Source organism: Pan paniscus, chromosome 7 (assembly GCF_029289425.2).
Source record: "Pan paniscus chromosome 7, NHGRI_mPanPan1-v2.0_pri, whole genome shotgun sequence".
NCBI lineage: Eukaryota > Metazoa > Chordata > Mammalia > Primates > Hominidae > Pan > Pan paniscus.
In genome coordinates, this window is record NC_073256.2 from 41,444,021 (window position 1) to 41,463,012 (window position 18,992).

General features: G+C 47.6%; 1 protein-coding gene across 2 annotated transcripts in view; it reads right to left on the minus strand.

Moving 5' to 3' along the window:
* The window catches only part of PEBP4 (phosphatidylethanolamine binding protein 4), a 286,848-nt gene that overhangs the window by 225,665 nt on the left and 42,191 nt on the right, over positions 1–18,992 (minus strand). Inside the window, exon 1 of one of the 2 annotated variants that reach the window (XM_034965836.3) lies at positions 2,762–3,116. The exons of the other annotated variant lie outside the window; for it this stretch is intronic. The gene's annotated coding sequence lies outside the window, so the exon portion shown is untranslated. Of the gene's footprint in view, positions 1–2,761; positions 3,117–18,992 lie in introns of those variants that run through there. 2 annotated transcript variants of the gene reach the window in all.

Sequence of the window (18,992 nt, forward strand, 5' to 3'; positions counted from 1 at the left end):
GTATTTCTCTGTCACTAGGCTGTTACCTTCACGGAGGAGGGACCCCATGTAGCCTAAGAATTGCTGTGTCTGCCACCAGTACAGTGCCTGGGACCAGCAGATGCTCCGTTACCCCTCGGGGATTGGGAAAGGGAGAAAATCAGAGAGGGAGGGGTGGATATTGAATTCCTAAAGGTCACACTTCCCCCCCCATTATAGATGTGGGTCTCACTGAAGCTCCAGGAGCAGAGCTGCTCCTCCCACCTCCCATTCATTGATTTCTGCCTTCTGCTCTAGTTTTCTGTGCACATACTTCATTCTGTGAGGGCCCCATTTGTCTCTGCATTCCCCACAGCACTATGAACATAGCAGATGCTTAATAAATCGTTACATAAATAAGCACGCACATATAAAAACCGTATGCTGTAAAGGAACTATTCTGACCTTTGGTTGTCCTACTTAGAGACAGAGAAAGAATTCCAAAGTCACCCAACATGCACTTGGGCCATCTTTTGTTATCAACTCTTTGTTGCTTTTTATGTACCTTTCATTTCAGATGACCAATTTGAAAATTGTCTTGAAATGTAAAAGTATAAAAATATAATTTCTTTTGTTTTTTTCTCAGGGAGCGGGGCTTACTTCTAAATGAACAATAAGAATTACATCAAACTTCCCATCACAAACCAGGCAAGCAACAAGAGAATGGAGTGAAATATTTAAAAAAGTGTTAAAACTTCCATCAACCTAGAATCTGTATCCAGGGGAATTTTTCTCCAAAGGTGGAGAGGATATGAAGACAAAGAAAAACAGAGAAGATTTTGCCCTTACACCTGCCTTGCATGAAATGTTAAAAGAAGCCCTTCAATGAAAAGGAAAATGAAATCTTGGCTCTACATAAAGAAAGGAAGAACAATGAAGATGGACTAAATGGAAGTAAAGGAAAATATTTTACCTTTATTATTCTTAATTGGCCTTATACATAACTGTTTGTTTAAAATAGTTAAGAACAAGAATGTCTCAAGTGATTATGGCTTATTGTTAAGTTCATGAATGCTAGCAATGTCTAAGAAATGGGAGGAAGGAATGAGGAATGCTCTGTTACGGGTATCTGCACTTGCTGTTGTTTTACGAGATGTTCGCTTTCCTTCTACCAAGCAGAAGACAGAGGAATTCATGGTGGCAATGATGGGGCTGGCAAAGAGAGCTCCAGGGCTGGATTTTCCCAACAATTTTATTCCCCAGGAGTCAGGAGAGTGTCTGTGAGATAAACCCAGCTCTGACCCCTTCCCTCACCCCTCCATTTATCCAAAGGTCCTGCGAGACCTCGGGCCAGAGGCTGGGGGCCAGGACCTTTCCACTCTAGGGACACAAATTCTTCTTTTAGGTAGCCCCAGCTTGTTGGTCTCAGCAATCAACAGTTGACTTAATAAGCCCATTTCATTAATAGATGCACGTTGCATCTATTAATGAATCACTTCACCCATGGAATGGCAGGCTCCAGAGGGGCTATGAAATTGTGGTGCCTCATGCAATCACCTGCCGTCATGTCACCCTTGAAAGCTTGAACGTTTTGTCCATCTGGTGGAGGTGAGAATTGAACTTAAAGCCTAGTGAAGCTATATATTTACCTTGCCCCTCTTTGCAGGGGCAGAATCAATCTCTGGTTCCCCCTACATTTCTCAGGGTGGGAGGAAATGGGGATCCTTCTTCCTATATCATGGAAGGGAGAGTGAGGACCTCACAAAGGAAAGAAACTCACTAAATCTGTCAGAAGTAAGGCCTGCCTGAAATCAGTGAGGCTCATCGCAGCCCAAAATTCAGGCAGTGAGAAATTCACCAAAGTGGCCTTTCTGAGGAGAATTAGAGAAATGTTTGAGGCTCACAGATAGGCACCTAGAAACGCCATGAAGAAAGTCACAAATAATGCCTCAAATGATGTGCTCACATCACACTAGAGTGAAAAAATTGGAAACACCACCTTTACCATGAATTTCTCTTTTTTTTTTTTTTTTTTTGAGATGGAGTCTTGCTCTGTCACCCAGGCTGGAGTGCAGCAGCACGATCTTGGCTCACAGCAAGCTCCAACCTCCCGGGTTCATGCCATTCTCCTGCATCAGCCTCCCGAGTAGCTGGGACTACAGGTGACCACCACCACGCCTGGTTAATTTTTTCGTATTTTCAGTAGAGACGGGGTTTCACCATGTTAGCCAGGATGGTCTTGATCTCCTGACCTCGTGATCTGCCTGCCTCGGCCCCCCAAAGTGCTGGGATTACAGGCGTGAGCCACCACGCCCAGGCTTTACCACGAATTTCTAACAGCTCCCTAGGCCAAGGTGTTTTTTCTCTCCTCTGTCTCCTCTCTCTCGAAACAAATTCCTACCGCACACAAACAGGGAAGAAGAGCCCTTGTCACTTGTCCAGAACAGTGTGGGAGCTGTTGGGTGCTGGCTGCGGGAAGGTACACACCTTGACAGGTTTCTGGCCTGGAGAACGAGGGGAGAAAGTTCCCTCCAGGGTGCCCCTCAGTTTGGGCCCTTAAGGTAATCAGAGCCAGCGGATGTTGAGAGTTTGAGAGGTTCAGTAAGGTTCCTAGAGCCACAGGACAGGAGGGAGCTGTTGGCGGTTGGGGAGACAGTTGCAGAAAGTTCCAGGGGAGTTCCAGGGAGGAGCCGATATGTAGGGCAGGAGAGAATAGGAAAAAAAGAATGGGTGGGTTTGCCAGCATTCCTCCTTCCAAGGATTCTAAGGAAAAGAGTGGAAACTGCGGAGACAATTCTCTTACCGTTTCTCCTTTCAAGATGCACAAAGAGTCAGGCAGAAGGGACACTAGAGATGCAGGAAAAGAAGGCCGCAGAGACAGGTGCAGAAGGTTGGAGGGAGGAACCACTGAGACCAGCGTCCAGGGAAAGATGTCCAACGTTTGACCACGGAGAGCAACAGGCCCTCAGCCACAGACAGGAGAGACCGGGATTGACAACTATCTTCAGAGCTCCCAGTCTGCGGGCATTGATTGACTGAGTAAGGCGGAGTTTCACTCCTGTTGTCCAGGCTAGAGTGCAATGGCTCGATCTGGGCTCACTGCAACCTGTGCCTCCCGGGTTCAAGCGATTCTCATGCGTCAGCCTCCTGAGAAGCTGGTATTATAGGCACCCACGACCATGCCCAGCTAATTTTTTTGTAGTTTTAGTAGAGACGGGGTTTCACCACATTGGCCAGTCTGGTTTCAAACCCCTGACCTCAGGTGATCCACCGGCCTTGGCCTCCCAAAGTGCTGTGATTATAGGTGTGAGCCACCCACCGCACCTGGCCATCGCGGGGATTTAGAATCATCCCCTTCCCCAACAAGTGTGGCCTGGAGCCTGCAGAATAATGGAGACCACCACCACCTGGCTCAGACCCAGGTCTTCCAGGCTGGCTCACACTTGGGTAAGGTTCTGCCAATCAGGTAACTAAGCCCAGGGCAAGTACGTGGTTTTCAGGTCCTGGGTTTCCTGCTGTGTTTTAAATGACCACACCTGGAACCATCTCCTTACTTTCTTTCTAGAGAATTCCTCCCAGGAAAATCAACAAATCAATGAGAAGTGAAACACTTACCCAGTAGTTTTGCACAGTAGAGCACCTGAGGAATTCCTGAAAAACAACAATGCCTGGCCCCACCCCAGGTGAATTAGACCAAAATTTCGGAGGGTGAAGCCTAGACATGGAGGGTTTCAAATGCTTCCCAGGTGACTCTCATATGCAGCCAGGCTGGGGAGTCCTTGTATTCAATCTAGATAAATAGCAGGCATGCGGCAGGTGCTGAAGGTGCAAAGATGAACAAGGTGAGGATCCCGCTCTTGATAAGCTCACAGCTTAGAAGGGAGATGAGCATCCAAACAAACAAACAGCCAGGTGTGGTGGCTCAAACCTGTAATCCCAACACAATGGGAGGCTGAGGCAGGAGCATTGCTTGAATCAAGGAGTTCAAGACCAGCCTGGGCAACATAGTGAGAACCCCCACCCCCCAACCCACCACCGCCCCACCGTCTCTACAAAAAAAAAAAAGAAAGAAAGAAAAAAATTAGCCATGCGTGGTAGTGCAAACCTTGAGGCTGAGGAGGGAGGAATGCTTGAGCCTGGGAGGTAGAGGCTACAGTGAGCCATCTTTGTGCCACTGCACTTCAGCCTAGAGTGAGACTGTCTAAAGAAAACAAAACAAAACAAAACAAAAAAACACAGAAAACAAAATCACCAACTGTGGGCCGGGTGTAGTGGCTCATGCCTGTAATCCTAACACTTTGGGAGTCCATGGTGGGCGGATCACTTGAGGTCAGGAGTTTGAAACCAGCCTGGCCAACATGGTGAAACCCCGTCTCTACTAAAACTTCAAAAAAAGTAGCCAGGTGTGGTGGCACACACCTATAATCCCAGGTACTTGGGAGGCTGAGGCAGGGGAATTGCTTGAACCTGGGAGGTGGAGGTTGCAGTGAGCCAAGATCACACCACTGCACTCCAGCCTAGGCAACAGAGTGAGACTCCATCTCAAAAAAAAACCAAAATCACCAACTGTGTGCTGAGTTCAGTCATAGAAGCACTCCCAGATTAAAGAGGAGGGTGTGTTAATCATGTTTTTTAAAAAAATTTTTTTAGAGGATAGGGTCTTACTCTGTTGCCCAGGCTGGAGTGCAGTGGTGCAATCATAGCTCACTTCAGCCTTGAACTCCTGGACTCCAGGCATCTTCCCACATAGCTAGGACTACAGTCCACACACCACCTTGTCCAGCTAATTTTTAAAATTTTTGTAGAGATGGGAGTCTCGCTATGTTACCCAGGCTGGTCTGGAACTCCTGGGCTGAAGCAATCCTCCTGCCTTGGCCTCCCAAAGCACTGGGATTAGAGGTGTGAGCCCTTGTGCCCAGCCAATCATGTTTTTTTAAATTTTGTTTTGTTTTGTTTGAGACGGAGTTTCACTCTTGCTGCCCAGGCTGGAGTGCAATGGCGCGATCTCGGCTCACCGCAACCTCTGCCTCCCGGGTTCAAGCGATTCTCCTGCCTTAGCCTCCCGAGTAGCTGAGATTACAGGCATGTGCCACCACCCCGGCTAATTTTGTATTTTTAGTAGTGACGGGGTTTCTCTATGTTGGTCAGGCTGATCTTGAACTCCCGACCTCAGGTGATCCCTCCTGCCTCGGCCTCCCTAAGTGCTGGGATTACAGGCGTGAGCCACTGTGCCCGGCTATGTTTTTAATTTTCTGTATTTTATGATGGTTTGACATCTTGAGGGCCCTGCTGGCCTGGAAGAGACTGTCCCTCCCAGGGCTAGCTAATTCCTAGAGATAGTAAATAACTTGCCTGTGAACTTGCCTTTCATGTGCACATCAGCCAATTCATTCCCCAACCCCCAACCACCTCCTTTATCTACTGTCACACCGAGCCAATATTCCCCCTGCCCTAAATCACCCCAGACCAACATCATACAAACCAGCCAATCCTCAACCAGCTCAGCCACCCAACCTGCCCCTTCCTTCTTTCCTTCCCATAGGAAACACAATCAGGGCTCTACTTTGTCCCGGTTCCTCCTGCCTCCTGACCTACCAGCTGCTTCCCCATGTGGCCCTGCATGATATGGTGTGCCCCTTCTCTTGGAGACTATAGATAATAAATACTTTCAGTGACATTGGCCTCTTTATGTTGTCACTTTTAACCTCTGTCAGTTAAAATCCCACCAATACAATCAAGACAGAAGGTATGATTCTCTTACGGAGTGAGGGTCCGAAAAGGCTTTGCGAGAGGGACAGGAGGAGGTGAGAAAGCACTGGGGCAGAAGGGTGCAGAGGCTGGTGGACAAGGAGCAGGATGTGATTGTTGGAGTACAAAACACAAGGGACCAAGAGAGGTGGGGTGGGGACAGCGTGCAAGTCTTAGGCTGGATCGGGGAACCCTGGGCAGCATGGGATGCCCCCCTTTCGTATTGTCACTCAGCTTTACAACATCTCCAAGAGCTGGATAGAAGACAGGAGACTATTCTACAGATGGGAAACTGGGGCATGCTGAAAAGTTGATTCTTCCTTAAATAAGAGCTGACTTACGCACTTGTCTTCTCTCCAGCAAGTCCTCCTAACTAACCCATTTCTCAGTGTGGGTTTCTGTGAGGTTAACAAGGTCATAGTGGAGAGGCTTCAGGCTGGCACCAACATTCCTGGCCCGAAACTATGGGAAGAGAGCCTATACTGGCAAAACTCCTTTTTAAGAGAGAAGATATGTGCTTTGGGCATGGACCTACCACTGCCAGCTTGTGCCTTAGTCAAGCTTCCTATTCTTTCTATTCCTGTTTCCTCATCTTTAGAGTGGGTGTACTAACCCATGGGCCATGCAGACGAGGAAGGGGAAGGGTGAGCACGGGTGTTTGACACATAGTATGTTTGATTCCATCTTTTCCCTCTTATTTCTTTATTGAGACAGGATCCTGCTGTGCCGCCCAGGCTGGAGTGCAGTGATGCGATCACAGCTCACTGCAGCCTTCAACCCTCCAGGCTCAAGCAATCCTCCCACCTCAGCCTCCTGGGTAGCTGGCACTACAGGCACGTGCCAACACACCTGGGTAATTTTTTTGTTTTTTGTTTTTTTTGTAAAGACGAGGTTTTGCCATGTTGCCCAGGCTGGTCTCGAACCTCTGGGCTCAAGCAATCCTCTCACCTTGGCCTCCTAAAGTGCTGGGATTACAGGCATAACCCACAGTGCCCAGCCTTATCTTTCCCCTCTTAAACCAAGAAAAATTCTAACTCTGATGAGAACAAAAAGAGAGGGGATCCATCAAAACTGCAAGACAGCAGCTCAGGAGGTGCCAAGGGATGATAGTTCAGTAAGGGCATCTCTTCCAGGCAATCAGTGCCATAAGGGGCTCCTTGGGGCTGTTGATCTGCGGAGGAACCACAAGATCTTCTCAGCTAGCCAGTGTCAGCTTCCATCATCTTGTGCTAAATAAGGCCTGTCACTTTCCTGGAGAGCCTCCAGAGAAAACTGCAGGGCAAACAGATGTTGCAATAGGCCCAAGGAGCTCAGATACCGCCCGTCCTGTTTCCTGAGCTTCTCTGTAGAAAGGCAAGGCTGGGGATAGTCTTTTCCATCCCCACTCTCTGCCTCCAGGTCTTTGCTCCACGTGGATGCTTTGTGCCCCTAGAGCTGTTCCAATGACAACAACAGCTTTTATTGACTGAGCACTCACTGTGTGCAAAGGAGCATGTAAGCGCGTGTAACCAGCACTGTTCCATTTCCTCCTCCCACAGCCCTTTGGCATGGGGACTCTTACCCTGCTTTACAGCTGAAGCTTGGTGGGATTGAAAACTTTATCCAAGGTCACACAGCTAGTGAATGGAAGAGCTGGATCCCAACCCAGATCTGCCTGAATCCAAAGCCTGTATGCTTCCTCCCTGCACGAGGGTGTCTTGGGCCACTTGGATTTTCCAGCCTCAGTCCAAAGGCCTGTGGACAGCGAACCTTTGTTGTGCGGGCTGTATCTCTTTGATTCAGTTCACCCGAACTGTGACACTTTGGATCTTCCCTCTTTGATACCTCTCCTGCGTCTCATCTTATTAATTCATGCATGCATCTAATCAACAGATTTCCACTGGGGTCCTTTCCAGGCCAGGTGTCGAGTACCTCGGAGGCTGTGTGCTCCCTTCCCACTATACCAGCGTGCAACTAGAAAAAAAAAAAAAGTGGTTTAAGCTGGGTCTAGAACGGAGTTTAGCTGATCCCTTCTGGGAAAGGTGAGTAGAGTAGCTGCCCAGGCAATTTAAATATCCATGGGCCACCTGGGCACGGTGGCGCACATCTATAATCCCAGCAGATTGCCTGAGCTCAGGAGTTCGAGACCAGCCTGGGCAACATGGTGAAACCCCCGTCTCTACTGAAACACAAAAAATTAGCCAGGCATGGCAGCATGCGCCTGTAGTCCTGGCAACCCGGGAGGCGGAGGTTGCAGTGAGCTGAGATCATGCCTCTGCACTCCAGCCTGGGCAACAGTGCGAGACTCCATCTCAATTAAAAAAAAAAAAACTCCTTGCCTAGCCACGTACAATGCAATATCCTAAGCTCTGAGGCTTACTGCCACAATAAATGCAACACAATATTCACCTCCACAGTTTAATGGGAAAGACAAACATTTATCTAACGAACACCAAAACAAGACAGCCTGTGATAAGGCTATAACAAAGGGGTAAACTAGTAGGGAAACTTGTGAGAACAGAATTGAGGAAGACTTCACCGTAGAGAAGGTATTTTGCAATGAGTCTTGGAGGCTGTTTACCGTGAATTCATCCTTTTCTCTGTGAGGGGGACTAGAACTCTTGCAAAGAATCCTTCAAGGCCTGTCTGAGTCCCAAGCTCTGACATCTGATTAGGTATTGCTGCAGAGTCTCATTAGAGCGGCCCTGGCTCTGAAGCGCCTCTTCAATGAGTCCTCGCACCAATTGCAACCTTCGGTTTGAGGGCTGATGGCTGTCACACTGCCTGGTGGAGGAGTGAAGGCAGCCAAGTCATTAAGCCCAAAGCCACCGACAGCAAGTGTGCGCTGGGAGCCATGAGAGGCTTGGCCCGTGTGTCAGAACATTTGCAGACACCGGCCAAGGAATAAAGACTGGGTCTGGGACAAGGCCAGGCTCTTGCTCTTCACCGGGAAAGTCATTTGAGAATTCAGGAAACACAACAGCGGCCTTCCTGGGCCTTCTGACCTTTCTTCCTCTTTACCCTGGCCTTATCCATGATGTTTGCCTACCTGGGAGGGAGCTTTTTCAGGAAGGTAACTGCTAAGGTCAGGGTGGGACGTTGTGGAGCTCAATTTGTCTTTTTTTTTTTAGACACACTCTCACTCTGTCGCCCAGGCTGGAGTATAGTGGTGTGATCTCGGCTCACTACAACCTCCACCTCTGCAACCTCCACTCCGGGTTTCAAGCCATTCTTGTACCTCAGCCTCCGGAGTAGCTAGGTTTACAGATGCCTGCCACCATGCCCAGATAATTTTTGTATTTTTAGTAAAGATGGGATTTCGCCATGTGGTCAAGCTGATCTCGAACGCCTGACCTCAAGTGATCCACCCGCCTCAGCCTTTCAAAGTGCTGGGATTACAGGCATGAGCCACCATGCCTGGCCGACTGTTTTCTTTTTATATGTAGCAATCATCTCCCAAAGCAATGCCAGATAGGTGCGGGTGGAAGGGTTGAGGGAAGCCTAGTCCTCTGTAGCTCCAGAGGGGAAATGGATCAGGCTACCCAGAGGCAGGTTTCTGCTCAGCATCAGGTCAGCCACCACTGATGAGATGACTGGTCCCTTGCAGGACCACCTGAGGATTCATAAGGGACCCATCAACGCAGTGTTTAGATACTGCCCAGGGTGGGGAGAAATGGGAGGAGCCAGCCTAGGGGAGCGTGAGGAGCTTGGGTTCTCACTATCCCAGGCAGAGGAACCAGCTCAGCCCCAAGCTCTGATACAGATGGCAGAAAGGAGCTGGCATCCTCCAGCAGCCCCGTACTCCCGACATGATCATCTGGGAGGGTTCTGGTGGGTGTGAATGTCTGGCTTTCCTACAGAGAGCCCTCCTTCAAGGGACCCTCTGGAGGAGCTATGTCCTGCCAGGAACATTGCTGAAGGGATCCCACTCTTGAGAATAGGATGGATTTGGAGCAGTGGTTTTTCCACATCTGCTCTAGGGAGGTGCTTCAAGAACCATTGTGGATGCAAAGTGTGGGGAGGGGGAAAAGCTGACTGGTGAGAGCTTGGGCCTATACAAGCTATTCTACAGTAATGTTCTGTTTAGGGTATTATTTTAAAGAATAAGGCCGGGTGCGGTGGCTCATGCCTGTAATCCTGGTGCTTTGGGAGGCCGAGGTGGGTGGATCACTTGAGGCCAGAAGTTCGAGACCAACCTGGCCAACATGGTAAAACCCCATCTCTACTAAAAAAAATACAAAAATTAGCCAGGTGTGGTGGCACATGCATGTAATCGCAGCTATTCAGGAGGCTGAGGCAGGAGAATTTCTTGAACCTGGGAGACAGAGGTTGTAGTGAGCTGAGAACGCGCCACTGAACTCCAGCCTAGGTGACAGAGCGAGATTCCGTCTCAAAAAAAGAGAAAAAAAATTTATATACCTGCAGAATAATTCTGCTGGTAAATAGTCAAGAACTCACTGAGTGGGCCAATATGTATGAACACACCTCTGTTGCACCTTTGCTGTCTACTCTTCTCTGTTCTTGAGCCATGTTGCCCATTTTTATCCTCAGAAATACTCTATGAGATGTGCGGCGACTGGCCCCATTTTCAGGCAAGGAAATGGCACAGAGAGTGGGAGAGCTCGCCCAAGGTTCACTGCTGGTCAATGGCAGTGGCTGGGTTTTAAGCCAGCCACACTGACCCTGGGCCTCCACTCTTTCCCATGGTGCTCTCCTGATCCCTCTCCCCACCTCACCTCTGAGGACTATGATTTGGTGTTTCTGTCCTTGATCAGATGACCCTGGCAACACTGAATGAATGTGCCTGAGTTGACTTCACTGCCGATCCCTGTGTGTCTCCCTTCGGAAGCGCAACCCTGTGGGGCAGGAAAGCAATCTGATGGAGGGAAGGAGCCTTCCCCAAAGGCCGGCCTGGGTCCCAGCCTGGGTATAGTGCAGCCTGAGTATTTTTCCATAGATGTGAATGGGAAAGGTTTCTGAAATGAGTGGCCTTGGGGGGACTTCCTAAGCTGGTTGGCTAGGGAGTAATAACATTCCTGAACAATCAGGCTGTCCCTAGTGCCCTGTCTCTGGGCCTCCTCTAGCTCCCTCCCCTTCTGTCTGGGGCCTGCCTTGGGAATGCTCTCTACCCCCGTTACCCGGCTACCAAATCCCATGCCACCTAGAATGCCCAGCTCTGGCCCGGTGCCTTCTTCAAGCTTTCCTAATGGTCGCCTGGGCCAGCATCACTCAGGCTGAGACATCATTATAGACATCCCCCCGCTTACAATGGTTTGATTTATGATTTTTCAATTTTATGATGGTGCAAAGGCAACATGCGTTCAACAGAAACCATACTTCAAATTGTGAATTTCGATCTTTTCCTGGGCTAGCAGTATGTGGTAGGATACTGCCCCGTGATGCTGGGCAGTGCAGAGAGTGCAGCTCCCATTCAGCCAGACGATCACGTGGGTGAACAACCTGATGCCACATGCTGCTGTGTCCTGCATCCAGTAAGTTACATGAGAGAGTCAACACTTTGTTATAAAATGGGCTTTGTGCCAGATGATTCTGCCCAACTGTAGGCTGACGTAGGTGTTCTGAGCACATTTAAGGTAGGCTAGGCTAAGCTACGATGCTCAGTTGGTTAGGGGTATTAGGTGCATTTTTGACTTATAATATTTTCCATTTATGATGGGCTTATCAGGATGTAACCCCTTCATAGGTCAAGGGGCATCTGCACTTGATTTTCTATCTGTGCAGATCTTGCCTTCTCAAGTAGGTCATATATTTCTTGATGGCAGCTTCTCTGTCTTGGTATTGGTAGGGGTCCTTGGGAAAACTTTTTTTGAGGGGCTTGGGCCTCCCAAGAAAACATCACTTGACAACGAGACCTTCTACCTTTGGTCACCAGGTTTCCTACTAAATTAATAGAGTCCACAGGCCTTCAATTATAAACAGATGATGCCATGGCTTCACCCACTGGGTCCCTTGGAGGAAGGTGTTTCTGGAGGACCCACCAGAACCCTCCCAGTTGCTCATGTTGGAAGCATGGGGCTGCTGGAAGAATGCCAGCCCCTCTCAGCCAACTGAGACCATGTGCCCCTGTCTGCAATGGTGAAGACTGGAGCTCTTCACTCTCTTCAGGGTTGGGCTCCCCCCATTTCTCCCCACCCCTATCTAAGACAGGCAGCAACACTGCAACTTGCTGTTGGCCCACTCTATCTAGCGAAAATATTCTCTCTCTTAAGTTGTATCATTTAATGATACTGAAGTGGTGTCATTGTCTGGGGTAAATACCCGAGGTTTGTCGTCTCAGCCAAGAAGGTTAAGGACACAGACACACACCAGGAGAGAACTTAGGAGTGGAAGATTAATAGGCAAAAGAAAGAGAAAAGAGAACAGCTCTCTCTCTCTCTTGCAAGAGAGACAGGGGTCTCAACGGGAATTCTGGTCTGTGCCTGAGTGCACTGGATTTTATAGACTGGCTTGAGGAGGTGGTGCCTGATTTACATGGGGCCCACAGATTGGTTGGACCAGTTGTGACATTTACATAACACGCAGGGTAGGCTAGCTACCCCATTCTAATCTTATTATGCAAAGGGCTTTCCACTTGGTCTGTGCTGTGTTGTATGCTTCTTACTGTACACGTGGAAGTAAAGAGTGGCAAAGAGAAGGGAACACGGAGCCGCCATTTTGAACATGCCTAGCTCCAGGTAGCCTTTTCCTATTGGCACAACTGCCGGCATTCACCGCTGCAAGCTTCTAGCTTACTTGTCTATGTCTGCAGCTCTATTTTATAGGCTGCTCTTTGTTAGAAAAGAAAATGATTTGGGGGCTGTTTTTCATTAGAAGAAAAACCTTACCAAGGACTTCCTTACCCTTACTATCTGCCTAAATAATTTCCTCTTAACTCTGATATCAGTACTGTAACATAGCCTATCCTATCATGATGTAACTGAGCAACCCCATTTTTCTAAGACAAAAAGGTTTAAAAATTTTTTTTTCCTTTCTTCTTTTTTCTTTCCTCCTTTTCCCCATTTCCCACTTTCTACTTAGCTCTTTTTTTTTTTTTTTGAAATGGAGTCTCACTCTGTCACCCAGGCTGGAGTGCAGTGGCGTGATCTCAGCTCACTGCAACCTTCTTCTCCCGGGTTCAAGCGATTCTCCAACTTCAGCCTCCTGAGTGTCACGCGCATCCATGTGAAGAGTCCACCAAGCAGGCTTTGTGTGAGCAACAAGGCTGTTTATTTCACCTGGGTGCAGGCGGGCTGAATCCGAAAAGAGAGTCAGCAAAGGGTGGTGGGATTATCATTAGTTCTTATAGGTTTTGGGATAGGCGGCGGAGTTAGGAGCAATGTTTTGGGGGCAGGGGTTGGATCTCACAAAATACGTTTTCAAGGGTGGGGAGAATTATAAAGAACCTTCTGAACAGTGGGGGAGATTACAAAGAAACTCCTTAAGGGTTGAGGAGATTACAAAGTACATTGATCAGTTAGGGTGGGGCAGAAACAAATCACAATGGTGGAATGTCATCGGTTAAGGCTATTTTCACTTCTTTTGTGGATCTTCAGTTGCTTCAGGCCATCTGCATGTATACCTGCAGGTCACAGAGGATATGATGTCTTAGCTTGGGCTCAGAGGCCTGACACCGAGTAGCTAGGATTACAGGTGTGCGCCACCAAGCCTAGCTAATTTTTGTATTTTTAGTAGAGACAGGGTTTTACCATGTTGGCCAAGTTGGTCTCAAACTTTTGACCTCAAGTGATCCGCCTGCCTCAGCCTCCCAAAGTGCTGGGATTACAGGCGTGAGCCACCATGGTTAAAGAGCCTCTACTTAGCTCTTTAGAAATGTAATTACAACCTTTACCTTCCCTTCACCAGGCATTCCCTACAGGGCAAGCTTATCTAACTACGTGCTTACTTAGAACCTCCAGAGCCAGAACGCTGACCCACTGGGAGAGACAACAGTCAATTTGCCACCTAAAGTATGCCCTTGACCCAACTCTGTCCCACCTGGCGAGTATCTTGAAACAATGGCCATTGTACAACCTAGTTCTGCTTGCGGTGGCACCAGCTGAACCACCTGGTAGATAAGGCACCGAAGTGAGTCATGCAGACCCCCACCTGCTCGCTCCCTCCTCTGCATGCCATGCATGCATGCCAAGTCCCCCTTTAAAATCCCCTGATTTCTGCCCCAAAAGTAAAGCAGTACCCTTAAAGGCAGGAGTCTGTACTTCTTCCCCAAAGCTAAGTCTTGGAATAAAGGCACTTTCTTTATACTGTTACCAGCAGTGAATCCATAATGGTCTGCAGCAACCTCAATTCTTGCCTCCTTAGAAGAAGGAATTTACCTGAAGGATATAAGGCAGAGTGACAGAGGAAGGCAAGTTTTACAGCAGGAGTGAAAGTGTATTCCAAAGCTTTTGAGGCCGGGTGTGGTGGCTCATGCTTGTAATCCCAGCACTTTGGGAGGCCGAGGCAGGTGGATCACCTGTCAGGAGTTCCAGACCAGCCTGACCAATGTGGTGAAAGCCCATCTCTATTAAATATGAAAAATTAGCCGGGCATAGTGGCGCATGCCTGCAATCCCAGCTACATGGGAGGCTGAGGCAGGAGAATTGCTTGAACTCGGGAGGCGGAGATTGCAGTGAGCCGAGATTGCACCATTGCACTCCAGCCTGGGGGGCAACAAGAGTGAAACTCCTGTTCAAAAAAAAAAGTTTCAAGCGGGAACAAAAGGAAGTAAAGTGCACTTGGAAGAGCACCAAGCGGGCTACTTGAGAGATCAAGTGCTTGGTATGGCCTTTGACTTGGGGTCTTATACATTGGCATGCTTCTGGGGAATTGCATCCCTTCTCCCCTGATTTTTCCCCTGGGGTGGGCTGTCCACCTGCGCAGTGGCCTGCCAGCACTTAGGAGGAACCACATGTGCGGCGTGTTTACTGGAGTTATACACATGCTCATTTGAGGCACTTTTCCCTTACCAATTGAGTGTTCCTAGAGGAACGTCATGTACCAGTTACACTCCGCCATTTTGCCCCATGGTGCGCATGCTTGAGCCCACTCTCCCAACTCTTAAGGTCTTATCATTGCTGATCACCAGCTTCAGGTGTTTCTATGTGTTGACAGACTGCCTTTCCCTGGTGCTGGCTCCTACCAATTATTATTTTAGAGAGACAACTAACCACAGCCTGACCATCACTTGATGACCACCTGACATTCCTGGGGTGGGGTTGGGGTGGGGGGGACCCTCTCCTGCCCTGCTCATATCTGCCTGACAATATCAGACCTTGCTCTTGTTCATTGCATTCTGCAAGCGATGAGTGACTGAACCTGCATTTTCGTTGCAATGGTAACCCATAACATATCTCTCAGTGTAGGGCCCATGTGGTTAGTTCCTCCTTTTGAAATGAGGAAATTAATTTCAATCAGACCAAAGAGACTTATTTATCTCCCTACTGCATTTTAGCACTAAGTGCTGTACATCATAGGCACTAAGTCAACATTTGTTGAGTTGAGTGGATGGAGTATGGGAGCTCCGGGAAAGTTCACTTCTGCTCTGTTCAGTCAAGCTCCTATTCCAGATGTTCAGAGTTGATTATGCAATCCTCACGATGTTGAAAAGCTTCCTGTAATATGATGATACATAGAAGAATATGAATGGTTGGTTTGTTTCCCTGGCCTGTCAGAGCACTGCCAGATGTACAAGGCTGCCTTTGTACTCAGGGCTTGGCTGCTGATAAAATGGTCTAAACACTTGTAAATCGTATCCTATTGTCATGTAGGAAGAGCTTATATAAGTGAATAATCGCTATCTAATTGATCCCTTTGTGTTTGCTTCAAGCTATATGCCATCGATATGTGACTGTTAAAGGGTGGTTTCAAAAAGGGTAAAATCATCACTCTCACACAGACATAAAATGAACACATGGTAGATTTTTTATTTAACTCACCATTAATGAGGGAACTGGTAAGATCTTACAAGGGCAATCCAAGGAATGGACACATTGATAGATCAGAGATATTGACATGAACATGAAAATGGCAGCAAAACTAACTGGCTTCTTCCACAGCAGGAAAGGGAATGTCAATTGAAGCTCCACCAGACAGGTTTTTTTTTGTTTTGTTTTTGTTTCTGTTTTTGTTTTTTAACGTATGTATAGACAAAAATCACTCTATTGGCTCCTAGTTATCTACAATGTATAAAGTTGTAAAATAGCTTAATTCAATGAATCAGAGAACCTGGAAGAATGAGCTCTAAGCTATGTATCATTTTCTATTGCAGACACTTAATAATCTTTTTTGTTTATTACAAGCTTCCTTGGCAGTGGTGACATTTCAAGTGAATAGGGAAAAGGACACACTATCCAACAAATAGTGTTGAGACAATTGAATTCACTGTGAAAAAATAAAATCATGTTGTGATGCCATACTTTAAACAGAACAAATTTCAGGTGGATTAAAAAATGAAATCTTAAAATGGAAACTTTTAAATCTTTAGAATAATATGCAGGAGAATATCTTTAGTACCTTAAGGTAGGGAAGGAAATATGACAGAAAAAAAACCACAAACTGTACCAAGGAAACCATAGATTTGACTATATCTAAAAAAAAACCTTTTCTTTCGTCAAGATGCCCCAGATGGCTGGGTGCGGTGGCTCACGCCTGTAATCCCAACACTTTGGGAGGCCGAGGTGGGCAGATCACTTGAGGTCAGGAGTTTGAGACCAGCCTAGCCAACATGGTGAAACCCAGTCTTATTAAAAATACAAAAATTAGCTGGGCATGGTGGAGCACGCCTGTAGTCCCAGCTACTTGGGGGGCTGAGGCACGAGAATTGCTTGAACCGGGGAGGCAGAGGTTGCAATAAGCCGAGATTGCACCACTGCACTCCAGCCTGGGTGACAGAGTGAGACTCTGTCTCAAAACAAAGAAAAGATACCCCAGATAAAAACTATTGCATTGCCTATGGCCAGTAAAGGATCCACTTTCCCAGAATGTATAAAAAGCTCCTGCAAATCAAATCAGAAAAAAATCAACAACCCAGCAAAAGGGGGGAAGCTCTAGGAAGAGACTGTGAGTGCAAATGACTCCGCACTGCAGTAGCCCCTGCACCACCTCTCGGAAGAGCACTTGCATCCCAAACCATTAAAAGGAACCTACTGGGACAACTGTGGCCCCCGAGGTTTACCGAATGCCAAGTTTATCCCCACTCTGGCTCCATGTCCTCCAGGACTCTAGACCAATGTACAGACTTTAACAATTGCAGTTGCTTTGAAGATTCTCACTGTGGAGGTCAATTCTGCTTCCATTGTGGAAACCAGGATCTCATCCATCCATCAATTCATTCAATAAATCTTTTTTTTTTTTTTTTTTTTGAGACAAGGTCTCTCTCTGTCACCCAGGCTGGAGTACAGTGGCATGATCATGGCTCATTGCACCCTTGACCTCCTAGGCTCAAAGGATCCTCCCACCTCAGCTTCCCAAATAGCTGGGACTACAGGTGTGCACCACCATGACCAACTAATTTATAAATTATTCGTAGAGATGCGGTCTCATTATGTTGGCCAAGCTGGTCTCAAACTCCTGGGTTCAATCAGTCCTCCTACCTTGGCCTCCTAAAGTGCTGGGATTACAGGCATGAGCCACTGTACCCAGACACTCAACAAATCTTTAGTGCCCACTCTGTGCTGGGTATAGAGGATATGGAAGGATGCCACCTCCTGGAGCTTCCCCCCAAAGGCAGATGAAGAAGTTAAATCCCAAATGGAGACGGGCACTAAGGAAGGGCTCTGGGACCCTACCTATGCTCACCTTTGGTTTGCCCCTCAACCCACCCCTGTGAGTTCGTGGGGTGTATTTTTTTCCAATTGATTCCATACTTTCAGAGAAGTTACACAAACAGTACAGAAAATTTTCGATATACCTTACACCCAGCTTCACCCAATAATAACTAATGTCTTGCATAACTGTAGAACAGTTATCAAAGCTAGGACATTAGCCACAGAATTTATTCAGTGCTCACAAGTTTTCCCGTTATTGTCTTTTTCTGTTTCAGGTTCTGATATGCTTTGGATTATGTCCCCACCCAAATCTCATGTTGAAATGTAATCCCCATTGTTGGAGGTGGGGCCTGGTGGGAGGTAATTGGATCATGGGACCAGTTTCTTATGAGAGGTTTAGCACCATCACCTCAGTGCTGTTCTCATGATAGTGAGTTCTCATGAGACCTGGTTGTTTAAAAGTGTGTAGCCCCTCCCCCTCCTCCTCCTGGTCCAGCCATGTGAAATGCTCACTCCCCCTTTGCCTTCTGCCATGATTGTAAGTCTCCAGAGGCCTCCCCAGAAGCCAAGCAGATGCCAGCATCATGCTTCCTGTACAGCCTGTGGAATCATGAGCCAACTAAACTTCAGTTAAACCTTTCTAAATTACTCAGTCTCCGGGTTTTGTTTGTTTGTTTTTGAGACAGAGTTTTGCTCTTGTTGCCCAAGCTGGAGTGCAATGGTGCAATCTTGACTCACTGCAACCTCCGCCTCCCGGGTTCAGGCAACTCTCCCGCCTCAGCCTCCCAAGTAGCTGGATTATAGGCATGCACCACCATGCCTGGCTAATTTTATATTTTTAGTAGAGACGGGGTATCTCCGTGTTGGTCAGGCTGGTCTTGAACTCCTGACTTTAGGTGATCCACCCGCCTCAGCCTCCCAAAGTGCTGGAATTACAGGCATGAGCTACAGTGCCCAGCCTCAGGTATTTCTTTATAGCAATGTGAGAAAGAATTAATACAGCTTCCAATCCTGGATCCACACTGTAGTCAATGTTACACATCCTTAGTTAGCCCTAGTCTGTTCTTCAGTCTTTCCTTGTCTTTCATGACCTTGACATTTTGAAGGGTACTGGCTAGATGCCTTGCAGAACTCTTCCTCACAATTAGGTTGAGGTGATATATTATTGCAGAGGATGCCACAGAGATGATGAGCTCTTCTCGGTGCTTCAGATCAGGGGTGTGGGATGCCGATGTGTATTCCTGGTGAGGCTGATCTTCACTGCTTGGTTAAGGTGGTGTCTTCCAGGATTTTCCACTGTAAGCTCACTATTTTGCTCTTTTGTGATCACTAAATATTTGAGAGGAAATACTCTGAGATTATGCAAATATCCTCTTTCTGCTTAAGTTTTGCTTTGGGCTGTTTTTCAAACACATCCCTGGTTTGGGCTTCATAAGCCTGATTATCCCCGACAGCCAGCCCTTCTTGGCTACTCAGCTGACAAAGGGCACTTGCTGCCTCTTCCTTTTGTCCCCTGCCCACAGGCACAAAGAAGCCATGCTG